Genomic DNA, 22302 nt, shown 5'->3' with positions numbered 1-22302 from the left:
CTATTTGTTTCTCAAGGTAAGTATGCTCGGGAGATACTGGAGAAGTCCAACATGCATGGCTGCAAGCCTGTTGATACTCCTCTTCCTGGAGGTTGGAGGAAGGAGGATGCTACTTCAGTGGAGGTAGTGGATGCCACTGTTTATTGATAGTTGGTGGGGTCGCTTATGTATCTGGTCAATACATGACCCAATATATGCTATGCTGTTAACTAGCTTTCACAAGCTATGGTTAAGCCAACCAAGCTCTTCTGGAAGGCAGGCAAGCATGTATTGCGTTATCTCAGAGGCACATCGGGATATGGATTGTGGTACAGATAGGAGGATGAGGTGAAGCTATGTGGCTTCACAGATGCAGATTGGGCAGGGAGCCCAACGGACAGTGACATTAGGTACCATCATATCAGAGATTGTGTGCAACGGAGAATCATGTTACTTTCATACATTCCCACGGAGGATCAGGATGTTGATATCTTGACGAAGGCGCTCACCAGGAGCAAATTCAAATACCACAGAGACAGGATAGGGGTTGCAGATAATCCATATCTTGTTGAGAGGGAGTGTTGAAAATGCAACAAGATGATGGAGCTTAGTGAAAAGAAGTCGCCTTCACTAAGTGGGCCCGTAGGCTATTTTTGGCGCAAAGTCTATTTTTAGACATATGGATCATGGTCTATGAGTTGCAGGATGCTATTTGTGGATGATTGGTCATGTTGGTAAAAATAGATGGACTTATATTTTTAGACATATGGGCGGAGTCTATTTTTAGACTGCCAGGCTAAAAATATAACAGTCGAATATTATTAGCTCTTAATAATATTTGGACTATAAACATTATCTTATCCTCTTGGAGCACTTCAGTTCGAGCTACGGATGTGGCACATGCAACTGCCAGAAGGAAATACGCTTTTCTTATGGGTTAGTTGAGCTATTGCATGATGGAATTCAGTTAGAACTCAAGTGATTGAGTTTGGTGGAGTTGATGGAGTTGTGTTCAGTTTGACTTGGTTGAACTAGTTGTATTTAGTCTAACTGCAAATACACTAGTGATGAGTGATGTGAATTAATTATTGATTAATTCACTAATTATTAACTCATAAAGCAACTAAAGAATACATCAGTTAACTCAGTGCATGGACAGTTCAGTGGAGACAGGTGTTAGAGGTGGAGACTACTATTAGTTGTGACTAGAGCTGTGCATGAGATTTGAACAATCAATGATTGAGATTGCCAATGAGGATTGCACAGTACAAGCAAAGGAAAATGAGCTTGAATCATTCCTATTTTCTCACTTTGGATTGCGCAGTAGAAGTAGGCAAACAACGGAGGAGATTTGAACCTGTGACTTGATTCAGATTTGAGCTAGTTTGTGTGTAACAGGTGGAGATAGTACTGAGTACTTGTGAGGAGTATTGTACTATGTATTGTTACATGTTCTCTATCATTATAATATACAGATAGTGCAGGGTTTTCAGCTGTATGCTTTCCCCATTACATATTGTGTTAATGTGCGCATGCGATTGATGTTTCATTGTTTTTAATTCCGCAAAATTGATGATCAACATAGAGGAGGTTATGTATTATGCATGCATTCCGCAAATAGTGTATAATCAGGATAATCTCTGTGAATAAGTGTTATATTATTCAAAATTTCTACATTCTTTTACGAGTCCTCTTCAAAAGGGTACTCTTGTTTATTGAATTTATTTAACTAGGAGATTTTTTTTTTTACGTGAACACACGTCTACAAAATGCAATTGAAATATTACATCTCCAACTTACAAAAAAATAAAAAATATATTTTTGTGTTGAAAAGTGTGCAACAAGAAATGCTTGTTGAGAATGCAACAAGATGATGGAGCTTAGTGAAAAGAGTCGCCTTCACTAAGTGGGCCCGCGGGCAAATTATGGCGCAAGTTCTATTTTTGGATCCCAGCAGGGATGATCACAGTAGGAGTGACCACAGCAGGGATGATCACAGCAGGAGTGACCACAGCAGGAGTGATCACAGCAGGAGTGATCACAGCAGGAGTGATCAAAGTCTATTTTTAGACTGGCTGTCAAAAATAGAAAAGTCAAATATTATTGTCTCATAATAATATTTGGACTATAAACTTGATCTTATTCTCTTAGAGCACTTCAGTTTGAGCTACAGATGTGGCACATGTAGCTGTCAGAAGGAAGTACGCTTTCTTTGTGGGTCAGTTGAGTTGTTGCATGCATGACTTCAGTTAGAACTCAATTAGTTGAGTTTGGTGGAGTTGATTGTGGAGTTAATGGAGTTGTGTTCAGTTTGACTTGGTTAAACTAGTTGTAATTAGTCTAACTGCAAATAGACTAATGATGAGTTGTTAAACTAATTATTAAGTCATAATGCAACTATAGAATACATCAATTAACTCAGTTGCATGTCAGTGCATGTTCAGTTCAACAGGGATAGGTGTTAGAGGATCAGATTGCTATCAGTTGTGAATATAGTTGTGCATGAGGATTTGCACAATCAAAGGGATTGAGTATGCCAATGAATTGGCCAATACCAAGTATTATAGCCTCTGCTCACGTCTTTCCCAGTGTCAGTGATTCTTTGGAGGTTAAATACGAGTTTGGTAAACCATTCTCATTAATTCTCAGCAGGTATTGTGCAGTGGAGGCAGGCAAGCAGCGGAGGAGATTTGGAGATCAGATCTGAGCTGTATTGTGTGTAACAGGTGGAGATAGTGTTGGATACTTGTGAGGAGTATTGTACTATGTATTGTTACATGTTCTCAATCAATATAATATACATATAGTTGGGGTTTTTAGCGAGATGCTTTCCCCGGGAAAATACTGTGTTGATATGTGTGATTGATGCTTCTATGTACGCCTGTGAATGTTTCTGCTTCTGTAAATTGATGATCAACGTAGAGGAGGTTATGTATTATGCATGTTCCGCTTATAAGTGTATAATCAGGATAATCTCTATGAATATGTGTCATATTATTCAAAATTTCTACATGGTATCAGAGCGAGCTGATTTGTAGAAGAAGTTCTACATGATATCAGTGCTGTATTGATCATCAGATCTATTATTCAGAAAGTGTTTACATTTTATTTCTTCAGGAAGAGTCTGTGATTGGGCCAGGTAGCCTCTGGATTCATCCTTCTTTTGGAAGGTGAGATATCTGGTGAATGCCCATACAGTCGATCTCTGTACGAGAAATACTTTGTTCTCACGAATTTTAGATCAGAAGCGGTTGAGTTTTGAGCTGGTGGAATGGCGCTCAAGGATAAACTCAGAAACATTAGGTGTGAGAATGGAGACAGTATGCCCCAGTATCTCACAAAGTTCACCCAATGTTGGGATGAGCTGGGAAGTGTGGGGGTAACTGTTGAGGATGAGGATATGGTGAGTCTAGCACTCCTTGGCCTTCCTAAGAGTTGGCATAGCTACCAGGACTCGGTGAATGGAAGGGAGAAATTGCCAGGATGGGAGAGACTTTGGTCAGATCTTGTGCAAGAGGAGATTAGACGGCGCACCAGAGACAGTTCTTCATCTATGCATGATAAGGAGAACTGTGCCTTAGCGAGTAAGGCGAAGAAGGGGAAGGGGAAGGTTTCTCTTTCTGAATCCAGTTCTTCCAATAACGGGAAGAAGGTTGACAAGGCGAAGGTGAGATGCTTTTGTTGTCATGAGTTGGGTCATTATGCTACTAATTCCCCAAAGAAGAAGTCTAAGAAGGGATGTGGGGAAGGATCTGAAGGTGAGGCACTTGCTTCACAATTTGAGTTGGATTTCACACTATTCGCATGCATGGTTTCATCCATGGTGGGAAGTGGTTGGTTTCTTGACAGTGGAGCTTCTTTCCACATTATCGGTGACAAAAGTTTGTTCAGTACTTTGGAGGAGAAAGATCTCCAGATACTCATAGGGATGGGTAATGATGAGAAGTATAGTGTCTCAGGTGTAGGCACGGTTATTTTTCAGAGGGAGCATGGAGCTCGCCTTACCTTGACCGATGTCAAGTATGTACCAGGACTGAAGAGAAACTTGGTGTTGATCACGATGCTGGAAGACAGAGGCTATGATGTAGTCTTCAGTAAGGGAAAGGTTTTCCTTAGACACATCATCACTAGACAGGTGAAGCAGATTGGTTCACGGGTCAAGAACCTGTATGCTCTTGAGGTTCAAGATGCATGCAAAGCCTTGAGCAATGAGGCAACTGATGGAGACTTGGTGGTTGAGAGGGAGCGTATATTACCTATCAACATGCAGAGCCAGAAGAAGTCTCAGATGATTATGGAGGAGCCACGATTGGTGCAGCAGCTTCAGGAGGTTGTGGAGCAGCCACAATAAGGGAAGCTGAGAGGAGATCGAGTAGAGACATCTACTCATGTAGAGACCTCCAATAGGGGGAAACTTCAAGCCAGGTGGGCAGAGGGATCGCATGCAGCCATACCTCCAGGTAGGAGGTGGGGTGATGTGGATTGATCATCCCAAGGAGGAGGGGCAGGATCCTTGAGGTACCCAACCTCTTAGATGAGACCTTGCTACGGGAGCCCCGATGTGTACTAGCAGTAACTGACTGATTGGGTAGAGACAGATGCGGATGGAGCAGCAGAGAGAGCGACAGTGCAGGGAATCTCAGGACAACGCATAGCTAGTAGGCTGCAGCAATGCGAGAGGCACAAGTGTTTTGCACAGTGCTAGGTGGCACAGAGAGGTGTGCAATGGTGCGAGATGCATGGAGATGTTTCAGTAGCGCGGATGTCAGAGAGGGAGCACTTGTTAGTAGCAGGTAGAGCTTCAGCATCAGAGGGTGTTTCTAGCCCAACAGGGAGGTCAGTTGGGAGGTGTAGTGCGGATGCAATGCTGGGAGATAGAACTAGCAGCAGCACAGATGCAGTCAGAGATCAAAGTGATAGATGCTAGAGCAGTTAGATACTGAAGAGCATAGAGATGCAGAGTTTTCAGTCGACAGAGGCAATAGCAGTCAGAGACTTTGATGACAAAGCAAGTGGACCAGCCAGATGTGTTGCATGGAGAACATTCCAGAGTTACAGGATCGGGTTTGAGAGGAAGCCTTTCTTGTTGAGAGGGAGTGTTGAAAAGTATGCAACAAGAAATGCTTGTTGAGAATGCAACAATATGATGGAGCTTAGTGAAAAGAGTCGCCTTCACTAAGTGGGCCTGCAGGCAAATTATGGCGCAAGTTCTATTTTTGGATCCCAGCAGGGATGATCACAGTAGGAGTGACCATAGCAGGGATGATCATAGCAGGAGTGACCATAGTAGGAGTGATCACAGCAAGAGTGATCACAGCAGGAGTGATCACAGCAGGAGTGATCAAAGTCTATTTTTAGACTGGCTGTCAAAAATAGAAAAGTCAAATATTATTGTCTCATAATAATATTTGGACTATAAACTTGATCTTATTCTCTTGGAGCACTTCAGTTTGAGCTACAGATGTGGCACATGCAGCTGTCAGAAGGAAGTACGCTTTCTTTGTGGGTTAGTTGAGTTGTTGCATGCATGACTTCAGTTAGAACTCAATTAGTTGAGTTTGGTGGAGTTGATTATGGAGTTAATGGAGTTGTGTTCAGTTTGACTTGGTTAAACTAGTTGTAATTAGTCTAACTGCAAATAGACTAATGATGAGTTGTTAAACTAATTATTAACTCATAATGCAACTATAGAATACATCAGTTAACTCAGTTTCATGTCAGTGCATGTTCAGTTCAACAGGGACAGGTGTTAGAGGATCAGATTGCTATCAGTTGTGACTATAGTTGTGCATGAGGATTTGCACAATCAAAGGGATTGAATATGCCAATGAATTGGCCAATACCAAGCATTATAGCCTCTGCTCACGTCTTTCCCAGTGTGAGTGATTCTTTGGAGGTTAAATACGAGTTTGGTAAACCATTCTCATTAATTCTCAGCAGGTATTGTGCAGTGGAGGCAGGCAAGCAGCGAAGGAGATTTGGAGATCAGATCTGAGCTGTATTGTGTGTAACAGGTGGAGATAGTGCTGGATACTTGTGAGGAGTATTGTACTATGTATTGTTACATGTTCTCAATCAATATAATATACAGATAGTTGGGGTTTTTAGCGAGATGCTTTCCCCAGGAAAATACTGTGTTGATATGTGTGATTGATGCTTCTATGTACGCCTGTGAATGTTTCTGCTTCTGTAAATTGATGATCAATGTAGAGGAGGTTATGTATTATGCATGTTCCACTTATAAGTGTATAATCAGGATAATCTCTGTGAATATGTGTCATATTATTCAAAATTTCTACATGGTATCAGAGCGAGCTGATTTGTAGAAGAAGTTCTACATGATATTAGTGTTGTATTGATCATCAGATCTATTATTCAGAAAGTGTTTACATTTTATTTCTTCAGGCAGAGTCTGTGATCGGGCCAGGTAGCCTCTGGATTCATCCTTCTTTTGGAAGGTGAGATATCCGGTGAATGCCCATACAATTGATCTCTGTATGAGAAATACTTTGTTCTCACGAATTTTAGATCAGAAGCGGTTGAGTTTTGAGCTGGTGGAATGGCGCTCAAGGATAAACTCAGAAACATTAGGTGTGAGAATGGAGACAGTATGCCCAGTATCTCACGAAGTTCACCCAATGCCGGAATGAGCTGGGAAGTGTGGGGGTAACTATTGAGGATGAGGATATGGTGAGTCTAGCACTCCTTGGCCTTCCTAAGAGTTGGCATAGCTAAAGTTTATAGTTTTGAACAAGCAATCTCATAAATTTCAAGAGTTCCTTGATTTGGGTTCACGAGATATTCATACTTTAGTTTTTCTAAGGTTGGTGACACATAAATTTTAAGAGTGCTTTGATTTAAGATCACGAGATATTCATAATTTATCTTTATTAAGGGTGGTGACTAGTGGACCTTGAGATGTTTACTTTATGGGATGGGGTAGTGACAAGGGAGTATGAGCTAATAAATGGGTTTTATAGTTGCTAGCTATTGTATTGATTATCTCTACTAAAATAAAATGGTACCCTTTTTTATAAATTATACTCAAAATGGGGCTCTCTTTTTAAGTGTTATAGGCCATTATGTCACATATGGTCAACAGGCCTTCAACTAGATTAAACAACATCATTTGAATTTCCTTTTCATCATCCTTGCACAAAGCCCTAAGCATGACTCAATCTAATCCTAGAGTTGATGTCTGAGAACACTTTGTTTCGGTCATTTTAAGGATCAATGCTCTTTTGCCTCCTACTATACAGAATTGACTACAAGGTTTCTCCATTGTGGTTTGCATTGATCACCTACATGTTTCTCCACTATGCACCTGTGTTAGTTCTATAAATTCAGGAAAAATAGAGAGAATATCAAAGCCTCTTTTTCTAGAAGCTTCCAGGATCTGTTGTAACCATTTACCTCAGATAAAAGTCTTGAATCCTATCCTATCCTACCTTGGAGTTTTCATCCCTTATCCCTTGAGCTTATCCTCCCACCAAGAGTGGATCTCAAGTCCTAATTGGTAAAAAGATAAGAATTCATGAACTACCTCCTTCACCTATATATTTACTGTCATCCATAGGCAAGGGGTTGGCTTTTGGAGAGTGATTCTACCTTTATGCTTCTGATGTGAGAGATATATTTCCATTCATTAGGGTGATTAGAGGTGCAGTTTGTGACAAGGAAAGGACAATTCAACTTGGAGGAGCTCTTTTATAGGATCGACACCTATTTTTGGTTGTAACTCACTCCATTTATATTAATGCAAAGAGTCCTTTGTTTTCCTAAATATGATGTTATGTTTTCATATATTTCAATACCATGATTAACTATTGAATAAAGTGATTATATGATGTACATAAATTTTGTGGATTGTTGGTTTGTGTTGTCTAACTGTGCAGGTTCTAATAATAGCGATCAAAGCTAGGATTGGATCATTCAAGCCAAAGAAGGAGTGAATCATACAACAAATTCCAAGTAGGCTTTATCCCATTATCTATTTACTTTAAGGAAAACATTAGTGCATTTTTCTTTATGTTGTTCTAGGTCAGTCCACTAGGCCTAGGGAAGATACTTATGTCCACAGTCATAGACTCTACATAACAAATTGGCAACCATACTAGGAAACAATGTATTCCCTTGGTGGTTTATTTGTCCATTGTGCTTGTATTACCTCTTTTACAGACCTTTATTGTCTTATCCAATTAAGTAAATACCTAGGAATAACTTTCATTAAGTCTCAATTGCAATCCTTATGTTAGAACTTTTCATCCCTAGACCAATGCACCTTTTGGTCCTATGATAGAGTGTTGCACCTCAGCTGAGCCTTCTTTGTGCCTACATTCCATAACAACGGTTCCTCCTTTGCACTTGCATTGGCCCTTATTCATGCACAAGTTTGTCTTTTATTTTATTTTCTCTTTGATCCAACATTGATTCCAACTTCTCTTCCTTGAGTGTCTAAGAGTCTTGTGGTCAATATGAAGCCTCCATTTGGTTTTATTTTGTTTTGAGACCTTTGGTAAGGATTTGTTTGAAGATTTTAATTTGTTCTTCTCATTAGGTTGTTTGAAAACTGATTTTGTTTGATCATTGGGTGCTTACAATAATTGGTGTTCTAGTCATCGTTCTAAAAATCTTGTTTGAATCATTGATTAGACTTTGCATCTTAGTTTTCTTCATTTCCAAAAATCAAGTGACTTGAAAAGAAAAATATTTGCATTGGAATTTAAGGTTTTGTGTGTCCATTGAAATTGGAACTGTTTCATTGAAAAGGGAATTGTATTTTGCACATTATTTTTTTTCATATTCTTTGTTGCATATTTTTGTCTCTTCCCTTAAATAGATTTTCATTTAATGAGAAAGATTCCATTTCCTCATGTCAGTTTGCATTTTATGATATTCAGGTGAAATTCACGGTGAGCCCCAAAACTGAAACTTAATTGAAGATAAACGATAAAATTTATCGAGTCAACCTAAGGAGCATTTGTAACATTAACGAAAACATTTAGAGGTCTAGGTTAGATATGTGTTCCAGCACTGTTAAATGTAGGAGTTGTCATTGTTTTCCAGTGTTGTATCCTAGGGGTGAAATCTAGTTCCATGTACATGGGTGTATAGGATTGTTCTCCGTGCACCTTTGGGGATATTGGACGGCGCTCCACACACATAAGGTATATGGGAACTCTCTCATCAAACAATTACACAATAGAAAATACTACTACGAACTGCACTTCCACGTACCACTGAGTATATTTTGGAAGTCCCCTATAGGTTGTTCTCCTCATCATAGGTAACCGATTCGACAGCCTTGTATACTATGATATACCAAACATAACATTCGAGGACATTGCCTACACATACATTAAGTCCTTGGTTCACTGAGTGTATATTACATTTCACGGTTGCTTGGTAATCCTTTATGCGTAACTTACCATCTTTTTAATTAATTTTGTGTTAATTTCTAAAATTTAATATCCAACGTCGAAGAACAAAATTGCCCACTTTGTTTTTTTGTGTATAATGCAAAATAAGCCTCCACTTCCACCAGAGGCTACTTTTTGCCATCATCATAAGCATAATAAGGCACAAACTACTGAATCAAGAAATTTAGGAACAACTTCTGGTCCTCCTGAATTTGATCAACCGGAATCATCTTTCCCTTTGATTACTGAGCCGAAGATCACCTCTACTCTTGTTGGTGAATCTGATACAATCGAAACAAAAGCCCTGAAACCTTATTGCTTGAGGTCATTGAGCCTGACTTTCCTGAGTCAAACACCTTACTTCCTGAGGTTGTTGAACCTAAGAAACCTCAACCAACTTCACTTACTACTTCAGGTCATTCCTGTTCTCTTCCTTTGTCTCAGACAGAACCTCCAACTATATATCTTGGACTCGATGGTTAACCTATTCCATACAGACTCGTGAGTATTGAAGACATCCCGCAAGAAGAACCTCGTCCATCTACTCATGTTCATTGGATTTGAATCCATTTTTATTAGACTGGTCCTTTGACTCCTATTCATACTCTAACACAAACTTCTTTACTTGATTAATTGGACACACCCACAAATTTTTCGTGGAAATCCTCATTTGGATTTTTAACCATGAGAGGATCCAATTTGATCTCCCAACCTGTGTCTATCACTATAGTTGAGACATAAATGTTGCTTCCTCAACCATGTTTTCAACATCACCAGAGGCACATCTACATGTTGGCACATCCGTCCCATTGGGTTATCAGTATTTATCTGGTACCTTCTTTGGTGCAGATTCCAATCCTTAGACCTCTCCCATGTCATCCATTTTAGTAATTCCATCTGGTACTTCTCTTATGAATTCTACATAACCTACTGCTTCCGCTCTACCTATACCTACGATCAAATAATAGGCTGGACCTTATGTTAGTGGGCAAGGTTATCTTCAACAACCTAACTCTCCTTATGTTGGGTGCTCTCCATCTAGATTGCAGTTTCCTCCATCATCCTCTCCTCCTTTGGTAGGGGGACAACCTATTGTTGGTATACCTCAAATTGGTAATCAACTTGATTATAATCCTCCTTATCTTGGGATGGCTAGCAATGTTTGGCAACCTACTTTTACCATCCAACTTGGTTCATTTTGGGACTGATTGCTGAATCCTCAACCTATGTTGTCTTCATCTCAAATTCCTACACATCCATTTGTACATCAACAAGTTCAAATACATGTAATTCAACCTTCATAAGTTGTTGTTGCATCTCAACCTATTCTGTCGGTATTTGGTACCCCTCAAGTTCCACTTACCCAGCCTTTACAAGGTACCTTACAGTCTCAACCACTTGGTGAAGGTGCTCCTCAAATTTCGATAGGATAGAATGTGTATAGTATGGCATAGCCCCAATTGAACCCACCTTATGTCGATATGATACAAAATCCTGCAGGGCGATAGTATAGACCTTATCAGGGTGTTCCTCAAGTGCCTTTTCAAGGCCAACATATCCAAACCCAACCATTCCAGCCTTTGCAGGTTTATCCTGGAACTGGTCAACAAGGTTATGCGTATGTTGGTTAACAGAAACATCCTTATTCTAATGCCCAAGTTCCTATTTATCAGAACCATCCTTATCCATGAACACAAGTACCTATTTCTCAGGCTATTCCTTCTTTTCCATGCCATCCTCCATTGGATTTTAACTAGTAGTTACCTTTTGTGGAAACTCTCGAATCGCCAGATTTGACTCAGCTTACCAATGATCTCATCGCTCATTCAACTTGGTGGCTGATAATTCCCACCAAATTTCCATCCAATATCCCAAAATTCAATGGGAATCCTAGAGAAGACTCATCGACCCATGTCATGACATATCATTTGTGGTGTTCTTCAAACTCCCTTAATGATGATTCCACATGATTACATATTTTCTAGTGTATTCTTACAGTTATTGCAACTAAATGGTACATTGAGTTACCTATAGCTTCGTTTCATGATTTTATTTCCTTGGCTATCACATTCCCCACGCATTTCAAGTTACCCATCTGGTACGAAACTATAATGAAAATTCTAACCAACTTCAAACAAACTAAATCCACTCACCTTTATATCACATTCATGAGTGGCGATGTTGTCGTCGATTGGTTAAGACCTATGTTCCAGATTAATTGGTAGCATAATGGTTTGAAAATCCATTTTTCCATCTATCACAGAGGATGTAGCTAAAGGTGGAGTCATGAATGAAGAGAAAGTGACCTATCGTGCTCAGTATTTGGAGCTCATCTATACCCAATCTGGCACACTTTATGAAAATATACCAGATGATCCAAGACCTTCGAATATTGTTCCCTCCACTCCTAGCAAATAATCTCATGCCACTGATAGCATCATTAGTTTTGTTAGTTTGTAAACAATGAGAAAACCATTTGGTGTTGCTCCCATTTCTTCTTCCCAAAACTCTTCATCCAATCCTCCTGTAGTTTCTTCTTTCGAGATAAATGTCGTTTCATATGATAAAGTAAAATCTCAACAACAACCAGGAAGCAAGAAGAAAGGAAAAGGTAAAAAGAAGAAATATTCTTCATTGTAGGATAAAAAAACAAATTAATCCTCTGATGAGAGACGAATGCCTCGCTACCCATGCTTGATTTGCAATGAGGAGAAATTTACTCTTGATTGTCCTCACTGCGAAGAAGTGAATTAGCTTATGAAATCTTCCACTTCTCCCACTGTGTATACCAACCCGTTTCCCAATCAAGAGACCCATATGGTTGCTTGGGACCCATCTTCCTTTAACACGTTTTTAATGCTCTCCTCCATGAAGCATAAATTTGATGTTATGGTGGCTACTCGGAACAAGGGGTATGGTAATGTGAATCCTCTAAACAGTCACTCTATTGATCAACTTTCTAGTTCAACATCACCTCCATATGATTCTCCTCCACCCACTATTCCTACAGAGTTAACTCTTAAGCCTTTGAAGGGCGTTGTTCATAAGTTTGATTTCAACCCTCATGCCAAGGCTCCTCAAAATTATAATGTAGTTAAGGACATGGCTCAGTGTCCATCAGCTATGTCGACCCTTGAGGCATTGCAAAACTTCCCCACCCAGAAAAAGGCTTTGCTTTCAGCTATCATATGTGTGGATCCTTTGTATTCCAACCTAGTTATTTCCAGTCATGAAAACTATACCCCTCACCTTCCAACTCAGTTGGCATTTATTAAATAATAATAATAATAATATCCATTTTTAAGGTCACAGCCAATCCAGACACCAAATTGGTGTATGAGACCCCCTTGTTTGTGGGACAAGGGACCCACCTCCATGCATCGATTTGACTGTTAAGTCTACGAAGGCATACATACTCTACCCCCCTCTTGTTTTGAACCTATGACCTCTTAGGAGGAAACACATGTTCTTAACCATTAGGCCCACTCAAGTTGTTCGTCAGATCGTCATCCGTGGTAAGAAAGTTCATCGCTATATTGTGGATGAAGGAGCCTTGACCTGCATCATGTTTATGTCTTGCTGGAAAGCAATTGGTTCACCTCAACTGAGTCAGTCACCTACCACATTGAAGGATTTTGATGGGAGAACATATAAGCCTTGTGGTATTCTGAATTCCTTACAAGTAGAATTAGGGGGAAAAACTGTATCCATAGAAGTGGAAGTTATTGATGGACCTCTTGATTATAATATTCTATTGGGTTATACGTGGGTTTATGCCATGGCCGCAGTTGTTTCGACTTATTTTTGTATGATCGCCTTTCCTCATAAGGGCGGAATTGTGGCCATTGACCAACTCACCTTTTTCACCTTCGATTCTCATGTTACTGGAAGTGTCCCACTTGTAGGGGAAACTCTACATTCTTATCAGCATGTCGGGGTTGGATTATTGAAGGATTCCTCACTCATGGGAACCTTTTCGCTTCCTCCTCCTCCTCTTCCTGACAACTCATCTTCGGTTTCTTATATCAATATGATATCATCTTCTACTTTCTAGACCGATCCATGGATTGTACCAGATGAAACTAGCATCCATAGTTTTGGTGACTGAATGTCGCTTAGCCCTATTGAACTTGATTACAAAGTTATCTATTCATCTTGTGCAGCTCATACCTTCTCTTCGATCAATTGGGTTGATCGATCATTGGATTATGGCACATCTTCTAATATGTTCTCTCACATATTCTCTATCAATGAGAGCATCATGGAGATCATGATGTTAGGCGATGCGCCATGGGATGATCATCACTATCATTCCTCCTTGCCATATTCCATTGAGGATAATATTAGTGATGTGTATCTACCTAATTTCGTTGAGCTTTTTAGGAGTTTCATTTCTATCCACGAAGTCGATTTCGAGAAGAATCTCTCAAATATCGAAGAGACACTACCTCTTGATATCCCTGTTAAAATGGGTATTGTCGAAAATCTACACATTGGTGCGTCTTTCTCTCCATTTGAGATTGAGACCTATAAATCTATATTTCAGGAGTTTCTTGATGTATTTGCCTACACACATGAGGAAATGTCAGGTATCGACCCAAATATAGTAGTGTACAAAATTAAAAAATATCATGATGCTAAACCTATCTGGCAGTGCCTCCGTCTGGTCCATCCAAAGAAGGTTGTTATGATAATGAGTGAAGTTTAAAAAATCCTTCGTGCTGGTTTCATCTACCCTGTTCTTCTCACCGATTGGGTATCGAATATTGTCCCTTTCATGAAGATATCGGGAACAACCTGTATATGCATCAATTATCAAGATGTGAATCGCGCTTGTCCAAAGTACAGTTACCCAACCTCGTTCATCGACCATATTGTTGATGACTATGCTGGATATGAAATCTATTCATTCATGGATTATTTCTTCGAATAATCAAATCAAGATTCTCCTAACAGATCAACCTAAGAATGCATTTATTTGTTCCTGGGGTACATTTTGCCTACCAGAAACTCCCATTTGGTCTGAAGAATGTTGGGGCCACGTTTCAACGAGAAATGGATTATGCTTTTCATGATATTAAACATAGAGTGCAACCTTATTTGGATGATATCCTTGCTTATTCCAAGTATCAATTGGATCACCCGATGCATCTTAGTGTCATTTTCTTATGGTATTGACACTATAATATTCAACTGAATACACAAAAATGTCTTTTTTGCGTTAGTTCTGGTTTGCTTCTCTATTTTGTTATTTTAAAACAAAGAATTCATATCAATCCTCTAAAAGTATAGGGAATCATCAACTTGCCTGCACTTATTCACTCATTCAGTTACAACTCCTTCAAGGGAAAGATAATTTCCTGTGATGATTCATCCTGAATTACGCTGAATTGACCAAAGGATTCACTTGCCTTATTAAGAAAAGGGTTCCTTTCCATCAGGATAACATAGCTTAGAAATCATTTGATGCCCTGAAAGATGTTCTTATTCGGGCATCTCTATTATATCCCCCTAATTACTAGCGCAACTATTTCTTGTATCTCTCTCTTGCCATTTCTACTATAGCAATGGTACTAGTCCGAGAAGACGGTGTAGGGACAGAATACCCCATATATTATCTGAGTTGGAATCTTAATGATACCAGTATTAGGTATATCCATGTATAAAAGTTTTCTTTGGCGGTTGTTCAAGCCATCCAAAGGTTCCACCATTACATATTGCTCCAAAAAACTATGGTAGTTTTATATTGCAACCCTATGATATACATTTTGTCACTTCAATTGATGTGGGGTAAATACCCTAAATGGATAGTCATCCTACAAGAGTTTGACCTAAAATTCATCAAATCCAAGTAAAAGAAATCCCTAGTTTTTGTTGATCTTATGTGTAACCTTCCTTCCCCTGATTCTGAATAGACATCTAATGATTTTATTCCAGACGAGTCCTTGTTTCTGATTTTTTCATTTGACCCTTTGTATGGAGACATTCTAATTTATCTCCAGACCCATAATTTTCAGTCTGATACCTCTCACTCCGAGTAGTGACCTATTCAATATGAATCCAAGAATTACATTATCATTGGAGACACCCATTATCAACGCAGTGTTGATATGATTTTATGAAGGTGTCTCACACATGAGGAGGCTGAGAAAGTCCTCAATGAATTCCACTCAAGGGAAAGTGAGGGTCATTTATCTGGATATGCTACCGCGTAGAAGATCTTATGCACTGGATACTCTTGGCCTACCATCTTTCGAGATTGTATTATCACTGTCCATAAGTGTCATACATGCCAAATTTACAATCGTAAGACCCGTGCTTCGCTCCCTCCATTGCATCCTGTTATTGTTTCGGATGGTTTCCGAAATGGGGTATCAACTTCATTGCATGTAACCCTCACTCGGTCGGGGGGCATGGTAATATCATTGTTGCAGTAGATTATTTTACTAGATGCGATGAGCCGATGCCTACATTTAACAGACCTGGCGAAACAATTGGTTATTTGTTTTTCAATCACATTATCACACGGTTTGGTGTTCCACAATACGTACTTACGAATCATGGAAAATATTTTTGGAACCATATGATGACCGATCTAACTGCTAAGTTGAGACTTTCCCATGAAAGTTCCACTCCCTACTATCCTTAGGCTAATGGATAGGTTGAGGCTATCAATAAAGTTATCAAAACTATGTTTTAACATATGGCAGAGGTCCATAAATTAGATTGACATTTTCTCCTTTTTGCTGCCTTGTGGGCACACCGAACCTCAATAAATACTGCTATCGGGTTTACATCCTTTCAGTTGGTTTATGGTTTGGAAGCAACCCTTCCAATCGAATGTGAGATTCCATCATTGAAACTAGTGGTTGAAATTCTTCCTACCACTTTTGTAGAAGAGGAACATGTTTCACATTTGACCTTATTAGAAGAGATATTTCATGATGATGCTATAGCTAATGAAGCTCATAAATCAAGGTGCAATACGACAAAAGTTTCAAGCCTCATGTCTTCTCAGAAGGAGACCTTGTTGTTTTACATGACCAAGAATCTGATAAGTTAGGCTAAGGAAATTTCCAATTTATGTGGTTAGGTCCATATATTGTCAAGTGTGTCCTTGCAAAAGGGGCCTATGAATTACTCAATTTTGATGGAATTCCACTGGCGCAACCTAGAAATGGGTTTCACATAAAGAAATATTATGCTTGATCTGATGCGTAGTAACACTATGTACAAACTGTCTATAAGTGTGTTGATTGCATTTGTAGTGTGTCTCTTTAGAGTTTCCTAAGGTTTCTGTTGATTCCTTTTACGTTTGTTTTGCAGATGTCGGCATCCCTTTAACCATACTTTGGTTATGCTAATGGTTCTAGTCATCATACTCAGAACCTATCCTCTCCAACATGGGCTATATTTTATCCAAATGGTGAGTTAGTGAGTCTGCAAGGGATTTGTATTGGTCACTCTACCAAAAATATCGTTGAGTATAATGCAGTGGTCGAGCTACTGTCTCATGTTATTTCACATGGTATCCATCGTTTAGTAGTCAAACTTGACTCACAACTCATGGTATTGCAACTTGTTAATGTTTATTTAGTTAGACGTCTAACCATCTTGCGTATATTTTTAAGGGTTTGCCTTCTAGAAAGACATTTCCATTTCATACAGTATGAACATATTTCTAGAAATCTAAACACATTAACAATTAACATATGTGCTTGCTAATCATGTTTTATGCAACGAAAGTAAATAAATTTCAATACAAATCACATCATCGAAAGTACAATAGGAACACAAAAACACTGAAGATATATATATATATATCTATATATATATAAAGTTTGGTTTTACAAATTTTTTTCTTGAAATACATATGGCCACATGGCCCACATACAAAACTACATGCAAATATCTAACTAGACTAACCAAAGTGCTCATGATAACAAACCACTGCATGAGCTATCTTGTGCAGTAGTCGACCAATACGACTAGGCACTCCGATGGTGTGTTTCTGAAGTCGCAATGGAACCTAGTCGATCACGATCTCATATATCCCGTGAGTCAACCCCTCCATGTGGCGCTCCACCTCAGTCAGGATCCCGACTACATTTAGATCTCTTAGTGCATCTTGTCCTACTGCAGCAGCCTATGTTGGTTCTGCTTCTTCTTGAGGATATTCTCCTACACGACGAAGATATGAAGCACCTATCAGTCGAATAGGCCCAATATTTGCATGACAAATCAATATTTTAAGTCTCGGAAACATTAAGAACACACAAAAAAATTGTAAAATTTAAAAAAATTCAAATGGTTGAAATATCTTACCTATAACATCCCATCGCTCACCCTTAGGAAGCATGAGCCCACATCATTGCAAAAATCCATCCTTGTGTATGGACAATCATTAAGCATAATGAATTGTCTGTAAATCCACCCAAAGAAGGTTGGTGCAAATTTGATTGCTGATGGACCTGCATGTTGGGACATATGATCGATCCACCTCCTCATCTGTTGCACCCTCATATCAATGGGCTCAAGCATAATCTGTTGAGGTTGTAGTAATGGAATTTGTTATAAGGAAAAAGAGACCAAGACAAAGGTATATCCAAAGTTTTTCAACTTTCCCTCTCTTGATTTAGTAAGTTGTTCTTTCATAGTGACCAAAACCCCGTCACTCTAGTTGAAGATGGTTATCTCTAAGTACTCCACACCGTATTGCATGTGTGGTCTGCTAGTCACATGAATAGTTGAGTTACCCACCAATCTAGAAATAATGAACAAGATCATTCTTAAGGGAAAACTGGTTACATATTTTATACTTATCTTTCCATCTGTAGTTGGTTGGGATCGAGGTCTACAGTAAGTAGTGATATAGTCTTTCACTGTTTCTCTGCCACTTCTCCCACCTAGGAGAGAGATGGGGGCACCACTCTTGGATAAATCGATTAGAAAATATATGCCCTCTACTGTGATCTTGAGAACATGTTCCCCATATCGTAATGTCTATTCTTGCACATCCCATGCATGAATAAGATATTGTAGTAGCTCCATCTATTGCCTCATGCCAGGAATCTAGAAGAATTTCAACAATCCATAATCTTTTGGTGCTTGGATGGTAGCAGGATCCTTAACTACATTTAAATCATGTTCTTCAAGTTCTCTTTCTCTCCAGATAGAAGCCATTTTATGCTAATGAGGACCTAAAACATCAAAGGGAGACTCATTAGGATCCATTCCATGCAACAAAAATCAGAAATTTTGAAGGTAAACTGGCAAACAAATTTGTGATTTTCACCCAACAGATCCCCAAGGAAAGAGACAGAGTGTTGCATCCCTACCTGTAGTGTACCATCACTTAGTTGCAATGTAGTTTTTGACTCCATGGGCCTGTGTTGGTCATTGGGCGAGTTTTTTAAACCCCACGACCCTCAAAAATACCTAAAACTTGCATGCGATTCCTAAAATGGGACCATGAATTTAAAGAGAAAGTTCTTAGCTCCTACCTAGAAGTGATGGAACTTCAAATGAAGCATCAGATTGAGTGAAATCAAATGCAGAAGATCGAGTGCAAAAGCTACTTAGAACTCTCACTATTGAAGGTAAATGTGAAATGATATATATGAATAGTCATTTTGGATATTTATGGTTGTTTCTTCCATTATTTTATTCACATTTAATATTTTGACCCAGTAAAAAACTATTTTTACCATGAAACAAGTATTTTTAATCATTTTTGTGATGTTTTGAGCATGTCGACAGTTGTTTGACAGATTTTTCCATGTTTTGAACAAATTATTTTGACCAAGGAGTATACTTTTATCAATTTTTAAGACTCTATAAACTTATGAAAAAGGAACACTTTGGAGTCATCTTTCATCTCTTTTTAGACTCCTAAAATATGAAAAGATTGTCGAGCACTTGTATTTCTGAACTCATTAAAGTAAATGAAAAGATGTCTAGTCAATATAATTTTAACCCTTTTCCGAACTGAGATAGACTAAACACGAAAAAGGAATACCTTAGTCGAACATGGCTAAGAGGTGCTTTTCGGTATTATTTTCTGCCTTTTTGGACCTAAGGGACTATTCACGAAAACGAACATTTGCAGTTTTCTTTTCCACCTCTTTTTCAAACTCTCTAAACATGAAAAAGATGTTGAGTTTTACCTTTTTTAGACTCGTTAAAACATCAAACAATGATGGAGTCATCGTTCCTGACAAGACCAAACCAATCCTTCTTTGGGTTTTTTATTCTCAGAGGAATTCATCTGAAGGATGGACTTACAGATCAAGCATATGTTATCCTCCTCAAGCTTGATAGAAAATAAAGAGGTACTGACCAATATGATTGGGGAAATTGGGAAAACATGGTACTCCATTTGCTAATGGCAGCGAGTCGCTTTTCAACATGACATTCTTCCACCTCATCTTCCTGGTTGTTGGGTTGGGAAATATGCTTGTATTTTGATTTCCCATACCGTTTCAAAGCCTCATCTTTTGGTTTTGGGCCAATGATGCCAATTCCATTCAGTGCCATTGTTGTGTTCAAGAGAAATCATTCAGTCAATATTTGCTACAATATTCTTAAGCGTTCATTCCATGTATGTCTTTCCTGATCCAATTTCATATCAGCATCAATATGATCATTTTGTCTCAAATCATTATACCTGTTCCGTGTCATTGATGGAGGATACATCAAGGCCCTCCTATGATGGGTCACTTCCTGTCGACATTAGCTCATTATCCAGAAAGTTGAATTAGAAACACCCCTCGGTACCTTGGTGCTTGCATACATCAATGACAAGTTTCCTCGCTGTCAGAGACATGTTTAAATCATTGGCCTTCGACTGAAATATTATGTGTGGTGTTCGACATCAACTCATTTATTCACACAATAAAAATTGTATTAGAATACCTTGAGAGCCATTAACATCCTCGATGGTTTCTCTCACATCCATTAACGACATACATCATTGGCCGGTAATCATATGGTTTCTACAATTTTTTACTCCAACTCATTCATTCACATGGTTAGACTCGTACATTGGTTGATCGTGCGAATATAATAGAAGACCCCAGATCTAGTTTCATCCATCTAGGCTGCAATTTCAGGAGTAATACAAGATCACAATGTATGATGGCTATGATCATACATGCATTCATCCAGTCATGGCTCCACCAACAGTCATCTATGGATGTGTCTTTTGATCATTGTACATGTAATGATTAGCTTATGCCCTAAGTATGGGTATGCCTCCCTCAGCAAAGATATCATGATGTAAATGTATTATAACAGATGATGATTTCACCGATTATTCTTTATCCTGACTTCTCACAAGTAAATCACTTCAATCATCACCTATCATTCATGACCTTTCACTTTAGGAGGCAATCTGTTATAGGCCATTTTGTCAGATCTGGTCAATAGGCCTTCAACTGGATCAATCAATATCCTTTGACCTCCTTTTCATCATCCTTGCACAAATCCCTAAGCATGAATCATTCTAATCCCAGAGTTTTTTCCTGAGAACACTTTGATTCAGTCATTTTAAGGGCCAATGCTCTCTGGCCTCCTACTGGACAGTGTTGACTACCAGGTTTCTCCATTGTCACCTACGTTGATCACCTATAGGTTGCTCCATTATGCACCTACATTGGTTCTAGAAATTCGAGGAAAGGAGAGAGAATCTTGAAGCCTCTTCTTCCAGAAGCTTCCAAGATTTGTTGTAACCATTTACCTCAGATAAAAGTCTTGAATCCTATCCTATCCTACCTTGGATTTTTCATCCCTTATCCCTTTAGCTTATCCTCCCATCAAGAGTGGATCTCAAGCCCTAATTTATAAAAGGATAAGAATTCATGAACTACCTCCTTCACCTATATACTTATTTTCCATCCATAGGTAAGGGGTTGTCTTTTGGAGAGTGATTCTACCCTTATGTTGCTGATGTGAGAGATATCTTTCCATGCATTAGGGTGATTAGAGGTGCACTTTGTGACAAGGAAAGGACAAGTCAACTTGGAGGAGCTATTTTATAGGATCAACACTTATTTTTGGTTGTAACTCACTCCATTTCTATTAAAGCAAAGAGTACCAGATGAAACTAGCATCCGTATTTTTGGTGACCGAATGTCACTTAGCACTATTGAACTTGATTACAAAGCTATCTATTCATCCTGTGCAGCTCATACCTTTTCTTCGTTCAATTGGGTTGATTGATCATTGGATTATGGCACGTCTTCTAATCCGTTCTCTCACATATTCTCTATCAATGAGAGCATCATGGAGATCATGATGTAAGGCAATGCACCATGGGACGATCATCACCATCATTCCTCCTTACCATATTCCATTAAGGATAATCTTAGTGATGTGTATCTACCCAATTTCGTTGAGTCTTTTAGGAGTTTTGTTTCTATCCACGAAGTTGATTTCGAGAAGAATCTCTCAAATATCAAAGAGACAATACCTCTTGATATCTCTGTTAAACTGGGTATTGTTGAAAATCTACACATTGGTGCGTCTTTCTCTCCATTTGAGATTGAGACCTATAAATCCATATTTCAGGAGTTTCATAATGTATTTGCCTACACACATGAGGAAATGTCAGGTATCAATCCAAATATAGTAGTGCACAAAATTAAAACATATCATGATGCTAAACCAATATGGCAGTGCCTCCATCTGGTCCATCCAAAGAAGGTTGTTACGGTAAAGAGTGAAGTTTAAAAACTCCTTTGTGTTGGTTTCATCTACCTTGTTCCTCTCATCGATTGGGTATCGAATATTGTCCCTTTCATGAAGAAACAGGGCACAACCTGTATATGCATCGATTATCAGGATGTGAATCACGCTTGTCCAAAGTATAATTACCCAACCTTGTTCATCGACCAGATTGTTGATG

This window comes from Pinus tabuliformis, chromosome X (genome assembly GCF_031772625.1).
Source record: "Pinus tabuliformis cultivar Carrire ecotype Pingquan chromosome X, CPIR1, whole genome shotgun sequence".
Lineage (NCBI taxonomy): Eukaryota > Viridiplantae > Streptophyta > Pinopsida > Pinales > Pinaceae > Pinus > Pinus tabuliformis.
Note: the sequence above shows the minus strand (reverse complement) of the source record.